At 40.4% G+C, this 8,187-nt stretch overlaps 1 pseudogene; it reads right to left on the reverse strand.

The window, feature by feature from the left end:
• Window positions 1-6,122: 6,122 nt before the first annotated feature.
• LOC129021063 (small ribosomal subunit protein eS24-like) lies at window positions 6,123-6,598 on the reverse strand (annotated as a pseudogene).
• Between the last annotated feature and the right edge of the window lie 1,589 nt (window positions 6,599-8,187).

Below are 8,187 nucleotides of genomic sequence, written 5' to 3' on the forward strand. Positions count from 1 at the left end.
ATGTCTTTTTCATTTATCTATAATGTTATTTAATTTCCTTCAATGTTTTATAATTTTAGTGTACAAGTCTTTTTGGTTAAGTTTATTCCTCAATATTTTATTCTTTTTGTTGCTAATGGGAATGGGATTGTTTCCTTAATTTTCTTTCTGAATAGTTTGCTGTTTGTGTCTAGAAATGTGACTAGGGCTGGGCATGGTGGCTCATGCCTGTAATTCCAGTGCTTTGGGAGGCTGAGGCAGGAGGATTGCTTGAGGCCAAGAGTTTGAGACTAGCCTGGGCAACATAGCAAGACCCTGTCTCTACAAAAAAATAAAAAATTAGCGGGGCTGGTGGCACGTGCCTGTAGTCCCAGATTATCAGTAGGCTGAGGCAGGACGATTGCTTGAGTCCAGAAGTTTAAGACTACAGTGAGCTATCATAACACCACTGCACTCCAGCCTGGGTGACAGAGCAAGGCTCTGTCTCAAAATTTTTTTTTGTGATTATTATTATTATTTTTTGACACAGGGTCTTGTTCTGTCATCCAGGTTGGAGTGTAGTAGCACAATCATGACTCACTGCAGCCTTGACCTTTTGGGTTCAAACTATTCTCCCACATCAGCCTCCCAAATAGTTGGAACCACAGGCATGCACCACCATTTAAATTAGCCTGGCTAATTTAAATTTTTTTTTTTTTTTTTTGAGATGGAGTTTTCACTCTTGTTGCCCAGGCTGGAGTTGAATGGCACAATCTCAACTCACTGCAACCTCTGCCTCCCAGGTTCAAGCGATTCTCCTGCCTCAGACTCCCAAGTAGCTGGGATTACAGGCATGCACTACCGTACCAGGTTAATCTTTTGTATTTAGTAGAGATGGGGTTTCACCATGTTGGTCAGGCTGGTCTTGAACTCCTGACCTCAAGTGATCTGCCTGCCTCTGCCTCCCAAGGTGCTGGGATTACAGATGTGAGCCACCATGCCCAACTAATTTAAAACAATTTTTGTAGATATGGGGGTCTCCTTATGTTGCCCAGGCTGGTCTTGAACTCCTGGACTCAAGCAATTCTCTTGACCTGGCCTCCCAAAGTGCTAGGCTTATGGGCATGAGCCACCACGCCTGGCCTGATTAATTTTTTTTTGTTGATTTTTATACCCTGCAAATTTACTGAATTCATTTATTAGTTCTAACAGTTTTTTCATTGAGTCTTTTGTGTTTTCTATGTACATGATCACACTATCTGCAAACAAGGATAAGTTTACTTCTTTTTTGTTTGGATGGCTTTTTCTTGTCTCATTGCTCTGGCTAGGACTTCTAGTACTATGTTGAAAAGAAGTGGTGAAAATGGGCATCCTTGCCTTGTACCAGATCTTAGAAGGAAAGCTTGTAGTTTTTCCCCATTGGTTACGATATTAGCTGGGGACTTTTCATAATGGCCTTTATTATTTTAGGGTAAGTTTCTTCTGTACTTTTGTTGAGAGGTTTAGTCATGAATAGATATTGAACTTTGTGAAATGTTTTTTCTGCATCTATTGAGATAATCACATTTTTTCTTTAGCTAATATGTTGTATCACATTGATGGATTTTCATATGTTGAACTATACTTGCATTCCAGGGATAATAAAACAAATGAACAAATAAATAAGCAAATTGCACTTGCTCAGGGTGTATAATTTTTTTTTTTTTTTTTGAGACGAAGTTTTGCTCTCGTTGCCCAGGCTGGAGTGCAGTGGTGCGATCTCGGCTCACTGCAACTTTTGCCTCCCAGGTTCAAGCAATTCTCCTGCCTCAGCCTCCCGAGTAGCTCGGATTACAGGCACCTGCCAACATGCTCAGCTAATTTTTGTATTTTTAGTAGAGACGGGTTTCTCCACGTTGGTCAGGCTGATCTCAATCTCCCAACCTCAGGTGATCCACCCACCTCAGCCTCCCAAAGTGCTGGGATTACAGGTGTGAGCCACCATGCCTGGCCCATGGTGTATAGTTTTTATAATGTGCTGTTGAATTAGTTTTGCTAGTATTTCATTGAGGGTTTTTACATCTAAGTTAATCAGGAATATTGGCCTGAGGTTTTCTTTTCTTGGAGTATCTTTGTCTGGTTTTGGTATCAGGGTAATTTTGGCCTCGCAGAATAACTTCTGAAGTGTTCCCTTTTCTTCTATTTTTCAGAAGAGTTTAAGAAAGATTAGGTGTTCATTCTTTTTAAAATACTTGGTAGAATTCACCTATGAAGCCATCTGGTTCTGGGCTTTCTTCTTTGGGAGATTTTTTGAGTACTGATTCAGTTGCCTTATTTATTATTGGTCTGTTCAGGCTTTCTATTTTTTGCTTCAGTTTTGGTAGGTTGTATGTTTCTAGAAATTTATTCATTTCTTCTAGGTGATCCTGTTTGTTCCTGTTTGTTGGCATGTAATTGTTCATAATAGTCCCTTATACATCTTTTTGTTTCTGTGGTATCAGTTGTACTGTCTTCTCTTTTTTTTTTGAGACGGAGTCTTACTCTGTCACCCAGGCTGAGTGCAGTGGTGTGATATCAGCTGGCTGCAACTTCTACCTCCCAAGTTCCCGTGATTCTCCTGCCTCGGCCTCCCAAGTAACTGGGATTATAAGTGCCTGCCACCACGTCTGGCTAATTTTTGCATTTTTAGTAGAGATAGGATTTCACCATGTTGGCAAGGCTGGTCTTCAACTCCTGACCTCAGACCTGAAGTGATCTGCCCATCTTGGCCTCCCAAAGTGCTGGGATTACAGGCATGAGCCACTGTGCCCAGCCATAGGTCTTTCTTTATGGTTAGCTTGGAGTTATAACTTATTTTTAGTTGATAACAACTTAACTTCAGCTGGGTGCGGTGGCTCACGCCTGTAATCCCAGCACTTTGGGAGGCTGAGGCGGGCGGATCACGAGGTCAGGAGATTGAGACCATCCTGGCTGACACCTTGAAACCCTGTCTCTACTAAAAAAAATACAGAAAATTAGTCGGGCGTGGTGGCGGGCACCTGTAGTCCCAGCTACTTGGGAGGCTGAGGCAGGAGAATGGCGTGAACTCAGGAGGCGGAGCTTGCAGTGAGCAGAGATGCGACACTGCACTCCAGCCTGGGAGACAGAGCGAGACTCCGTTTCAAAAACAACAACAACAACAACAAAACTTAACTTCAATTGCTTACAAAAACACTAGATTTTTACTGTGCATCCCTGTACCCCTGCACACTTTGTGATCTTGTTGGCTGTTGGTTTGTTTTAATATTGTATATCCATTAGAAAAATTTTTTTTTTTTTCGAATGGAGTCTCACTCTGTCTCCCAGGCTGGAGTGCAGTGGTGTGATCTTGGCTCACTGCAACTTCTGCCTCCTGGGTTTCAGCGATTCTCCTGCCTCAGCCTCCCAAGTAGCTGGGATTACAGGTGCCTGCCACCATGACCAGATAATTTTTGTATTTTTGGTAGAGGTGGGGTTTCACCATGTTGGCCAGGCTGGTCTCAAACTCCAGACCTCAGGTGATCAGCCCGTCTCGGCCTCTCAAAATGCTGAGATTACAGGCATGAGCCCCCATGCCCGGCCCCTGCAAATTTTTGTCTTATGTTTTATTTAATCTTATTTGTAGTTTTATTTTTATTTTTATTTATTTATTTATTTTAAGACAGAGTTTCACTCTTGTCACCCAGGCTGAATTGCAATGGTGCAATTTCAGCTCACTGCAACCTCTACCTCCTTGGTTCAAGTGATTCTCCTGCCTCGGCCTCCTGAGTAGTTGGGATTACAGGCATGTACCACTACGCCCAGCTAATTTTTGTATTTTTAGTAGAGACAGTTTCACCATGTTGGTCTGGCTGGTCTCAAACTCCTGACCTGAGGGGATACGCCCACCTTGGCCTCCCAACGTACTGGGATTACAGGCATCAGCCAATGCGCCGAGCCCTTTAGTTTTATTTTTATAGACAGAGTCTTGCTCTGTTGCCCAAGCTAGAGTGCTGTGGTATGATCATGCCTCACTGCAACTTCAAACACCTCTGCTCAAGCAAGCCTCCTGCCTCAGCCTCCCTGGTATCTGGGACTACAGGAGTGTGTCACCACACCTGGCTAATTTTTTAATTTTTTTTGTGGAGATGAGGTTTTACCATGTTGCCCAGGCTGGTCTCAAACTCCTAGGTTTAAGTGATCCTTCCACCTCAGCCTTCCAAAGTGCTGGGGTTACAGGTGTGAGCCACCATGCCCAGCCTCTCCTTCATTTTTAAAGGAAAATTTTTCTAGGAATAGTATTCTTAAATGGCATTTTTTTTTCTTTCAGTACTTGGGTTATATCATCCTATTTTCTCCTGGTCAGCAAGTTTTCTTCTGAGAAATCTTCCAATAGTCCCATGGAGTCTCCCTTATATGTGATCAGTTACTTTTCTCTTACCTGCTTTCAAAATTCTCTTTGTCCTTAACTTTTGGTAATTTGATTATAATATGCCTTGATGTAGTCTTCTTTGGGTTGATTCTATTTGGGGACTCTCTGGTATCATGAATCTGGATGTCTATATCTCTCTCAAGATTTGGGAAATTTTCAGCCTTTTTTTTTTTTTTTAAATAAGCTTTCTGCCCTCTCTCTTACTTTTTCTTTTTTATTTTCTCTCTCTCTCTTTGAGACAGCATCTTGCTTTGTTGCCTAGGCTGGAGTGCAGTGGTGCAATCACAGCTCATTGCAGCCTTGACCTTCTGGGTGCAAGTGATCCTCCTAACTCAGCTTTCTGAATTGTGGAGACCACAGGCATGCACCATCACATCCAGCTAATTTTTACATTTTTTGTACAGACCAGGTCTCACTATGTTGCCCAGGCTGATCTTGAACTCCTGGGCTCAAGTGATCCTCCTGACTTGCCCTCCCAATGTGCTAGGGTTACAGGCATGAGCTACAGTGCTCAGCCACTCTTCTGGTTTTGGAACTCCCAAATACATATATTGATTTCAGTGATGGTATTCCATAAATCCCATAGGCTTTCTTTACTGTTTTCCATTCTTTTTTCTCTTTTATCTGCTGACTGGATATTTTCAAATGATGTGTCTTCAGGTTCACAGATTTTTTGTTTTAATTATTTTGCTTGATCAAGTCTGCAGTTGAAATTCTCTATTGTATTTTCGATTTCATTCACTGTATTCTTCAACTCTGTAATTTGTTTGGTTATTTTAAAATGATTTCTATCTCTTTCTTGAACTTTTAATCTGTATACAGATTAAAAAATACAGAAAGATACTTTCTGTATTTTTAAATATGGCTATCTTGGTTTGTGTGCTCCTCTGGGTTGCTGTAACTTTTTCATTGTACTCTGCAGCTCTCCCAGAGCTATTTTGGTTGGTACGTAGTTGTTTATTTGCTGTTTTTCTCAGTGGGGGATGAGCATTACCTTCTCATCCACCATCTTGGTGATGTCATTTGGACTTCTATTTGCTTAACTGATTTTGTATCTTTCTTCTTTTTTAATATAGGCATGTAGTGTTATAAATTTCTCTTTAAGTACTCAATCTGTGTCCCATAAATAATGATATGTTACATTTTCCTTTTCATTCAGTTCAAATTATTTTCTAATTTCTCCTTTAATTTCCTTTGACCCATGGATTATTTGGAAGTGTGTTATTTTCCAAATATTTAGGGATATCCCAGAGACCTGCATTTTATTTACTCTAATTGAATTCCATTGTGGCCAGAGAACATAATTTGCACGATTTAGATCTTTTAAAATGTATTGAGACTTTTCAGTAGCCAAAAATATTGTCTATCATTGTAAATGTTTTGTGTGTGCATTAAAAAATAATAGGTATTCTGTTGCATTTGGGTGGGGTAGTCAATAATAATTTACCCTATACATGTCTTTACATTTAGAGTGGATTTCTTGTGGGCAGCATATTTTTGGGTGTTTGTCTTTAAAATACAATCGGACAATCTCTGCCTTTAATTGAGTTGTTTAGGCTATTTAAATTGTAAGCGATTATTCATATAGTTAGCTTAAATCAATAATCTTATCTTTCTACCATCTGTTCTTTGTTCTTCTTTCCTTCTTATAGATTATTTTTATGATTCTATTTTTATCTTCTTTGTTGCCTTATTAGTTTTGTTTTGCTTTTTTTTTTTTTTTTTTTAAGTTTTTAGTTTATTACTGTCCTTGTGAAAAATCCAGTGGCCACAGATAACATCATTGCAGCACTTTTACTCCTTCGGCTTTTTGCCAGCACCAACATTGGCCTTTGCAGTCCCCCTGACTTTCTTCATTCTGTTCTTGCGTCCCTTTCATTGCTTTCTTGAGGTCTTTTTCTTCTAGTACAGGCCATGTCTTGCAAGTCTATGTTTGGGTTCATTTTTCTTTGAGTAATCCAGGGAATCATAAATCATGCCAAAGCCAGTTGTCTTGCCACCACCAAAATGAGTTCTGAATCCAAATACAAAGATGACATCCGGTGTGGTCTTGTACATTTTGGCTAGTTTTTCCCGAATTTCTGTCTTAGGCACTGTTGCCTTCCCGGGGTGAAGGACATCAATGACCATTTGTTTCCTCTGAAGTAGTCGGTTGGTCATGAACTTTCTAGTGCGGATAGTTACGGTGTCGTTCATGATGACGATCTATCTTCAGACAGCCAAGGAGGAAAAGAGCTGTTTTGCTTTTTTTAATGGTTGCTTTATGGCTCATTGTGTACATCTTTAACTTATTGTGGTCTAGCTTCATGTGATATTATGCTGATGCATTTACAGAATAAGAATCTTACTACAGTATATTTCCATTTCTCTTCCCTCAGCGTTTGTGCTATCATTGTCATACATTTTATTTCTACATATGTGAAAAACCCCACAATACACTGTGATAACTCTTTAGAGAGATTTAAATATTTAATGAAAAGTTATTGTTCTTTAAATCTCTTTAAAATGGGTAAGTCTTTCATATTTACCCATATGCCTACCGTTTTTTGATGCTCATCATTCCTTTGTATAGATGCAGATTTGTTATTAGTTTTATTTTGCCTGAACTACTTCCTTTAGTATTTTTTGTACTGCAGTTCTGCTGATGAGGAATTCTTTCATCATGTGCATGTTTGAGATATATCTTTATTTTGCTTTTTGTGTGTGTGGGCAAATCTCACTTTAATTGCAAATTATTTTATTTACAGCACACCCAATAATGAACCGACAGGAGAGATGATGACTCTCACACATCAAGGAAAGCAATCTGTATTAGTCCATTCTTGTATTGCTGTACAGAAGTACCTGAGGCTGGGTAATTTATAATGAAAAGAGGTTTAACTGTCTCATGGTTCTGTTGGCTGTACAGGAAGCATGATGCTAGCATCTGCTCCATTTCTGGGGAGGCCTCAGGAAACTTAACAATTGTGGTGGAAAGTGAAGGGGTAGCAGGCACATCACATGGCCAAAGCAGGAGCAAGAGAGAGAGCTGGGGGTGTGTGTGGGGGGGGGGGGATTGCTACACACTTTTAAACAACCAGATCTCTCAAGAACTTACTCATTATCATGAGAACAGCACCAAGGGTGCTAAACTATTCTTGAAGGATCCGTGCTCATGATCCAATCACCTCCCACCAGACTCCATCTCCAACATTGGAGATCACAATTAGACATGAGATTTGGGTGGGGATACAGATTGAAACCATATCACGATCCTCATTTTTCTGAACGGTGTTTCACATTTTAAAAAGTGACTATTGCCATTGTTTTTGAAAGGTATTTTCACTGGGTTTAGAATTCTATGTTGACAGTTTTTTTCCTCAGTAGTCTACCACTAACTGCTCCACTGTCTTCAGGATTGTGTCATTACTAATGAGAAATCTCATGTTCTTTTATGTTTGTTCATCTGTATGTAATAGCTTTTTTTCCTCTGGTTGTTTTAAAAGTGTTCTCTTGGCCTGGCATGGTGGCTCACGCCTGTAATCCCAGCCCTTTGGGAGGCGGAGGCAGGCAGATCACGAGGTCAGGAGATTGAGACCATCCTGGCTAACGCGGTGAAACCCTGTCTCCACTAAAAATACAAAAAAAAATTAGTCGGATGTGGTGGCTCACGCCTGTAGTCCCAGCTACTTGGGAGGCTGAGGCAGGAGAATTGCTTGAACCCGGGAGGCGGAGGTTGCAGTGAGCCGAGATTGTGCCACCGCACTCCAGCCTGGGCGACAGAGTGAAACTCCATCTCAAAAAAAAAAAGCATTCTCTTTATCATAGGTTTTAGGCTATGT

Source organism: Pongo pygmaeus, chromosome 1 (assembly GCF_028885625.2).
Source record: "Pongo pygmaeus isolate AG05252 chromosome 1, NHGRI_mPonPyg2-v2.0_pri, whole genome shotgun sequence".
In the NCBI taxonomy this organism is placed as follows: domain Eukaryota; kingdom Metazoa; phylum Chordata; class Mammalia; order Primates; family Hominidae; genus Pongo; species Pongo pygmaeus.